Here is an 8,537-nt window from a genome sequence, read left to right as displayed (position 1 = left end):
GTCATTTTTTAAAAGGTTTTCAATTTCTTTCTCTCTAGGCTCCTTCTGGCACCCCTATGATGCAAACTTGTTTCAGAGGTTCCTCATAGATTCCTCTTCTTCTTCTTTTTTTTTGTATTCTTTTTTTCTTATTGCTGTTCTGATTGGGTGCTTTTTGCTTACTTTTATTCCAAATCACTGATTTGGTTCTCTGCTTCATCTACTCCAATGTTGATTCCCTGTAAATTGTTCTTCATGTCAGTGTGTCATTCATTTCTGACTGATTCTTTTTTATGGTTTCTATGTCATTTTTTATGCTGTTGAAGTTCTCATTAAGTTCTTTGAGCATCGTTATAACCATTGTATTGAACTCTGAATCTGGTAGTTTGCTTGCCTCCATTTCATTTAGCTTTTTTTTCTGGAGATTTCTGCTGTTTTTTTCACTTGGGACCCAGTTCTTTGTTTCTGCATTTTTCCTGCTCCCCTGTGTTTGTTTCTATGTATTAGAGTGTCTACATCTCCTGTACTTGGTAGAGTTGCCTAGTGAATATAGTAGGTGTCCTGTAGGGTCAATGGCACAGCCTCACAATCACTTGAGATGGGCACTCCACTTGTGCCCCTATGTGGGCTGTATGCACTGTCCTGTTGTAGTTGAGCCTTGACTGCTGTTGGTATCACTGGGAGGGATTGACCCCCAGGCCAATTGGCTGTGAGGACCTGCTGCAACTACAGGGGAGGAACTACTATGCAGGAGTTGACCCTGCAGAGCAGGACTTACTTCAGTGAGGCTTTGGTGCTCACCAACTTTACCCCTTAAGTGTATCACTCATGGAAGTGGTAGGGTTGTAATTCAGCATGGTCTGAAGCTGTCCACCAGGTGCACTCGTTCTGGAGCGTCCCAGGAGGTGCAAGGTAAGCCACTGCCTGTGCCTTTTGTAGGGTTACCTGGTAGGAGCTACAGAGCAATCTGCAGGTGGCCACTCCTTGTGCTGGGCTTGGAGGTACACTGGGCAAAAATAAGCCACACTACAAAATAAGGCCAGCTGTTGCTAGTACCAGGCATGAGGCCACATTCTGGACTCACTCAAACTCACTGTCTCTGACCTCCAGTACTGAAGTAGCAGCTTGAAAGGAACCCGGGAAGAACCAAATTGTCTGACTTCAGGGCAAGAGTTGGGAGGCTACACTTTTGCCAGAAAAAATTCTGGCAGAGGCAGCTGTTCCTTTTCTGAGACCCCACCACTACCACCACAGATCCAGCAGGCAGGCATGATATCTGAGTCTCCAGTCAACTTGGCTCACACTATTCACCCCACCCTGAGACTTGGAGAGCCCACCAAAGCCAATTTCAAAGTCTTTTCCATACAAATGGCCTCTCTTGCCTCATGCTTCAGACTTTCCTAAACTCAAACAAGCAGCATCTGACCTCTGCATACCACATACCTCTTTTTAATTTGCCACACTATTTCTTAAAGTAGCAATTTTCAGCCTTTTCCTCTCATGGCATACATAAACCAATTACTAAAATTCTGCAGCACTCCAAAAAAGTATAATTTTTGCCAGTCTGACAACAAAAAATAGGTATATGAGGTCTGTCCAGAAAAAGTCCAGCCATCAATAATATAATTAGAACAGTTCAAATTTAATTGACATAATTTAAAGTTATTAACATATATGTTTGTTTTCCCTTGGTTTGCAGGAATATGTTCATGTTATTTATCTCTGTTACAAATTTGTCAAGAAAATGGCCTGGGTAATAACTGACTTTAAAGTCCTCATAAATGGGTGTCACTAAAATGAAAAGTTTTTAATAAAGCTTTTCAGTAATAATTGTAGGTATAACTTAACATAGTTTTCCAAAGTCTTGAGTGACTTGGAACTTTGGAGTTTTGCTGGGTTAAATGGTAAAAATTATTAAATATCTAGATACTTTGAAATAACAGGATGCTAAAATATTAATTGACCTGAATTTACCTACTTTTGCTTCTTATTGCAGAGAAGCTAGGAAATGGATTTGTTAACAAATAAATTATACCTGGCTGTTGTGACTCAGTGGATTGAGTGCTGGACTGTGAACAAAAAGGGTCACCAGTTTGATTCCCAGTCAGGGCACATGCCTGGGTTGCAGCACAGGTTCATAGTAGGGGGCATGTAAGAGGCAACCACAGACTGATGTTTTTCTCCCTCACTTATCCTCTCTCTAAAAATAAAAATAAACTAAGGACTTCTGGCCAAGATGGAGGCATAGGTAGATACACTGTGCCTCCTCACACAACCAAAATAGGGACAACAAAAATTTAGAAACAAAAAAAAATGAGAACTGACAGAAAATTGAACTGTATGGAAGTCCAACAACCAAGGAGTTAAAATAGACACATTCATCCAGACCAGTAGGAGAGGAGGAGTAGGGCGGATGAGCAGAGAGGGGTGGTGGCAAAAAAAAAAAAAAAAAGGCAGTGGCTTGCGGACCTTGGGCTCACAAGGCAGCAGCTGATGACCCTGGGCATGGGGTGGCAGCAGGAAGACCCAGTGAGGCGCACAAAGTGGCTGGCTGACCTGGCAGTTACACATTTGCACACACATAAACCAGGTGAAACTCGGGAGCCGGACAGATCAAGCAACCCAGGGTCCCAGCACAGGGAAATAAAGCCTCAAAACACCAATTGAAAACACCTGTGGGGGTTTGAGGCAGCGGGAGAGAACCCCAGCCTCACAGGAGAGTTTGCTGGAGAGACTCACAGGGTCCTAGACTGTATGCAAGCCCACCCACACAGAAATTAGCACCAGAAGGGCCCAGTTTGCTTGGGGGAAGTGGCAAAAGGGACTGAAATCCAAGAGAGACTGGAGCAAGCACCATTGTTCCCTCTCTGACCCCTCCCCCACATACAGCGTCCCAACCCAATCACTGGATTGTCCCACCCTAATGAGCACCTAAGGCTCCACCCCTCATACGTAACAGGTATGACAAGACAAAAAAAAATGGCCCAAACTGAAGAACAGATAAAAATTTCACAGCAAATACAACTAAGCAACCAAGAGATAGCCAACCTGTCAGATGCACAGCTCAAAGCACTGGTGATCAGGATGCTCACAGAATTGGTTGAATTTGGTTGCAAATTAGATGAAAAAATGAAGGCTATTCTAAGTGAAATAATGGAAAATGTACAGGGAACCAATAGTGATGGGAAGAAAACTGGGACTCATATCAATGGAGTGGACCAAAAGGAAGAAAGAAACAACCAAATAGTAAAGAATGAAGAAATAAGAATTCAAAAAAATGAGGAGAGAGTTAGGAACCTCCAGGACATCTTTAAACATTCCAACAGCTGAATTATAGGGGTACCAGAAGGGGAAGAGGAAGAACAACAAGTGGAAAAGTTATTTGAACAAATAGTAAAGGAAAACTTCCCCAATGTGGCAAAGGAAATAGACTTCCAGAAAGTCCAGGAAGCTCAGAGAGCCCCAAAGAAGTTGGACCCAAGGAGGAACACGCCAAGGCACATCATAATTACATTAGCCAAGGTAAAAATGAAGGGGAGAATCCTAGAAGCAGCAAGAGATAAGGAGACAGTAACCTACAAAGGAGTTCCCATCAGACTGTCAGCAGATTTCTCAAAAGAGATCTTGCAGGCAAGAAGGGGCTGGAAAGAAGTATTCCAAGTCATAAAAGGCAAGGACCTACACATCTGAGATTGCTCTATCCAGCAAAGCTTTCATTTAGAATGGAAGGGCAGATCAAGTGCTTCTCAGATAAGGTCAAGTTAAAGGAGTTCATCATCACCAAGCCCTTATTATATGAAATGTTAAAGGGACTTATCTAAGAAAAAGAACATAAAAAACATGTATAGTAAAATGACAGCAAACTCACAATTATTAACAACCACACCTAAAGCAAAACCAAAAGAAACTAAGCAAACAACTAGAACAGGAACAGAACCACAGAAATGGAGATCATATGGAGGGTTAACTACAGGGGAGTGGGAGGAGGAAAGAGGGGGGGAAAGGTACAGAGAATAAGTAGCATAGATGGTAGGTAGAAAATAGGGGGAAGGCAAGAATACTATGGGAAATGTAGAAGCTAAAGAACTTATGACACATGGACACGAACTAAAGGGGGGAATGTGGGTGGGAGAGAGTGTGCAGGGTGGAAGAGAATGAAGGGGGGTAATGGGACAACTGTAATAGCATAATCAATAAACTATATTAAAAATAAAAATAAACTAAAATAAAAATAAAGATCATTTTAAAAATAAATAAATACTTTATTTGAAATAAGTATGTCTCTTGAAAATGTCACCATGTTTGCCAGTGGGGGAAGAAAACCTGTTTCTAAAAATTATGATGTGTATTTATAAAAGCATCAATCTACGGAATGCTAATTACTTTTAATTGTCACTAAAAATCAAGATTTCTAAGGATTAAGAATTTTAATTAAGTTGAAAAGAAATTGTACAGTCTGGTAAAAGAAAGTATAAAATATAAAAACACTTAATAATGTAAAAGAAGAAAATAATTTGTTCCTAAGTTGGTTATTTCTGAATGACTTACAACAAGGAAACTAAAAGGGACTGTGTAAATTTCAGAAAGATTGTATACATCACAGAGTCCATGCAAATTGAAGGTTTGTAAAGACAGATTGTGAAAGGAAATTATATAAGCAACCTGAGTAATAAATATAATTAGGTAAATGAATCTAAATACCAAAATATCATTTTTTTTGAAAAGCCTGAAATTTTATTTGTAAAAAGAAAAACCAGTTCAGACCCCTGGAATGCAGGGAGAGGGAGTTGCCGGAGGTCAGAAAGATGGGGAGAAGGTGCTGTAGCCCAGATTGGTGAACACATGCATGGAGCAGCTGCTACCTGCAGCTGTCAGCATCTTGCACTCTGGTGCTGCTGGTTATTGGTTGAGGCTGAGGCTGAGCAGTCCTTGGGAGAAGCCAGGCACCCAAGCCTTAAGCTCCCCACTCAGCTGCCACTGATTGACACGGGAGCCTGGGCCAGCTGACAGAATCAGGTCTTGGTATAAAGTGACATGCTTTTGTGGTGCCCACATGGGGAAGATGGTGGTGGGCGTGGAGGATCAGAGATGCCAGAGGGTGAGTGCTGGGCCCCTTCCACAGACCATCCAGTCTGAGTCAGTTGCCAAACATCTAATCCAGCACCCATTGTGGGACCTTGAGCACTCCTCGTGCTTGTAGACCTCCATAGTCTGGACCTCCTTGGCCATGTGGAGGTCCCAAAGCTGCACGGCCCCATATTCACTGCCTGACAGCACCTCAGGGTTTCACTTCCACAGTGCTAGGCAGTGGATGTAGTCTCTGTGGCCAGGAAATGCCTGTGTGAAAGTCCCCATCTCTAGGTCCATCATAGGCAACTGGCAGTCTGCCCCTGCCAAAATCAGGGAATTCTCCTTGGGGACAAGAAGCAAAGCATTGATCTTAGGCACTTCCAGGCTGGTCCTTCTTGAGGATCTCCACCCAAAGCCAGGCCTTCACCTCCCCATCTCCAGCACTGAACAGATGTCCAAGGGGGGAGACCATGATGTAGACGGGCCTGTCATAGGCTTGGAAGGTCACTGTGGGTTTCCTACTTTCTTCTTTGGCCTTGGAGCTGAAAGCAGCAGACAAGTTGAAGATTGATATTTCCCCATAATTGTTGCCGGACGCCAGGAACTTCCCTCAGGGTGAGGCACTTGGGGAGAAAATGGTCATGTGCAGCCACTGCAGCACCAGAAACACTTCCCGGTTCATAGCATCCCACCATCCAATACTGCCAGCTGGCCTGGCCTGAAGGTGGTCGTCATGTACCACCGGAGGCCCAGGAGTGGAGAGGAACATTGTGAAGGCCTGTCTAGACACTAAGTAGCATCCACTGCAGCCCCCCTACGCCAGATCCCTACCCCAAACCCTCTACACAGACCCGCTTTCCAGTGGCTGCTGCCCTTCTATCCTAAACACCAGAAAGTAATCTAATACAGAATTTGTTTTGGTCTTCAGTCTGTTAAAAGGGAAAAAGGTTTACTCTGTCTGCCTAGAAAGCAAAGATTCTATATATTTTTTTAATTTTTAATATATTTTATTGATAATGCTATTACAGTTCTTCCAATTACCCCCGCCCTTATCCCCTTCCTCCTGGTGACCCCATTCCCTCCACCAGTCCCTCTCCTTAGTTAATGTCCCTGGGATGTGAATATAAGCTCTTTGACTACTCCCTTTCCTATACTAATCTTAACATCCCCTGTCTGTTTTCTTCTTGCCAATTATGCTTCTTAATCCCTGAAACTTTTCCCCCTTTCCCCCCTTCCCTATCCCAGCTTATAAACCTCCAAATGATCTCCATAGCTATGATTCTGTTTCTGTTCTGGTTGTTTGCTTAGTTTGTTTTTTCAGATTGAATTGTTGATAGTTGTGAATTTGTTGTCATTTTAATGTTCACAGTAATGATCTTCTTTTTCTGAGATAAGTCCCTTTAACATTTCATGTAATATGGGCTTGGTGATGGTGAACTCCTTTAGTTTTGCCTTGTCTGAGAAGCACTTTATCTGTCCTTCCATTCTAAATGATAGTTTTGCTGGATAGAGTAATCTTGGATGTAGGTCCTTGCCTTTCATCACTGTTGTATACTTCTTGTCAATCCCTTCTAGCCTACAAAGTTTGTTTTGAGAAATCAATGACAGTTTTATGGGAACTCCTTTGTAGGTAACTCTCTGCATTTCTCTTGCTCCTTTTAAGATTCTCTGTTTAACTTGTGGCATTTTAATGATGATGTGTCTGGGTGTGGTCCTCTTTGGGTCCAACTTGTTTGGGACTCTCTGCGCTTCCTGGACTTGTATGTCTGTTTCCTTCACCAAGTTAGGGAAGTTTTCTTTCATCATTTTTTCAAATAAGTTTTTGATTTCTTGTTCTTCTTCTCCTTCTAGCATCCCTATAATTCAGATGTTGTTACATTTGGAGATGCCCCAGAGACCCCTTATACTATCCTTGTTTTTTCAATTCTTTTTTCTTCTTGTTCTGGTTGAATGATTATTTCTTCCTTATGTTCCAAATTGTTGATCTGAATCCTGGTTTCATCCCTTCCACTGATGGTTCCCTGTAGATTTTTCTTTATTTCACTTAGTGTAAACTTCATTACTTCCTGGGTCTTTTTTATTTTGTTGCTGTACACAATGAGCCCTTCAACCATCCTGATCACCAGTGTTTTGATCTCTGCATCTGATAGGTTAGTTATCTCCATTTTGTTTAGTTCTTTTTCTGGAGTTTTGTTCTGTTCTTTCATTTGGGCCATATTTCTTTGTCTCCTCAATTTAGCAGCCTCCCTGTGTTTGTTTCTGTATATTAGATAGTTTCTTTGGCTCCCTATCTTAGTAGCATAGCCTATTGTAGAAAAGGCACCCATCTGGATAAATGTTGCTTCTTTAAATCCTTGGTTGTCTGACTGCCATACAGCTCAATTTTCTTACAGTTCTCAGTGTTATTTGTTTTGTGATCTAGTTGTAATTCTTTCTGTGGTTGCTCAAGGAGGCAAAGCGTGTTTACCTACACCTCCATCTTAACCAGAAGTCAAGACTCTATGTATATTTTCTAAATGGTTATGTGGCCCTGGCTGGTGTGGCTCAGTGGATTGAGTGCTGGCCTCCTAACCAAAGGTTTGCTGGTTTGATACCCAGTTACATGCCTGGGTTATGGGTCAGGTACCCAGTGGGGATGCATGAGGGGCAATCACACATTGATGGTTCTCTCCCTTTCATTCTCCCTCCCTTCCCCTCTCTCTAAAAATAAATAAGTCAATAATAAAAGTAGCTATGTGTTATATTGTGTTAATCAGGTACTTTATTACTTAAAAACCCATATTCTTTATCAAAATAACTAAAATTTGCTGGCCTGTATTTATGTTTGATACACTTATTGTCGCTTTGTATAAATAAATAATTTAATATTGTTTCATAATGACATATAACCTTTGGTCAGATATGTTTGACAGCCTTCCACAGATTAAATTTTAAGAGACTTTTTTCTCAACCAAAAATTGTCTTTGGGTCATTCCATTATGTCCCTGGAATGCTGCAGGTATTTTTTTGTTTTGTTTTGTTTTGTTTCTCCTCATGAAGAAGAAATTTTGAAGCAATTAGGCTACTTGATATGCTTACAATACACAGGAAGCTTTGTCAAATAAATAAGTAGTAACTATGTTCTATCTGTATACACAGATTTTTATTAAAGCAAATGTTCTAGAGATATATAAAAATCTCCAAGAGTCTACAATGTTCTGATGTACTTCCATTTATAATTTTAGTTATCTTAAAGTATAGGTACAGGAAAACAAATTCTTTTGTCAACTGCATTATAATAAAATCTGTAACCATGCTGTATTAACCATGTTGTATTTTTTGTCATGGGGCAGTCATTGTTTTACCTTGATGCATTTACAAATATGTTACATCTTCAGAACAATCTATGGAAAGAATTCTAACTTATTCTAAATTACATATTTCTGACAATAAATTTTCAGATTATATTATTAAACTGCATGAAAATTACTGGAAGTCTATGGAATAAA

General features: G+C 40.9%; 1 pseudogene; it reads right to left on the bottom strand.

Moving 5' to 3' along the window:
- Positions 1-4,776: 4,776 nt before the first annotated feature.
- On the bottom strand, positions 4,777-5,716 carry LOC123822786 (annotated as a pseudogene).
- Positions 5,717-8,537: the final 2,821 nt, after the last annotated feature.

This window comes from Phyllostomus hastatus, unplaced genomic scaffold (genome assembly GCF_019186645.2).
Source record: "Phyllostomus hastatus isolate PE091 unplaced genomic scaffold, TTU_PhHast_1.1 phas_contig_41, whole genome shotgun sequence".
Classification (NCBI taxonomy): Eukaryota; Metazoa; Chordata; class Mammalia; order Chiroptera; family Phyllostomidae; genus Phyllostomus; species Phyllostomus hastatus.
The sequence above is the reverse complement of the archived record's forward strand: the minus strand, read 5'-3'. Positions and strand labels throughout refer to the sequence as shown.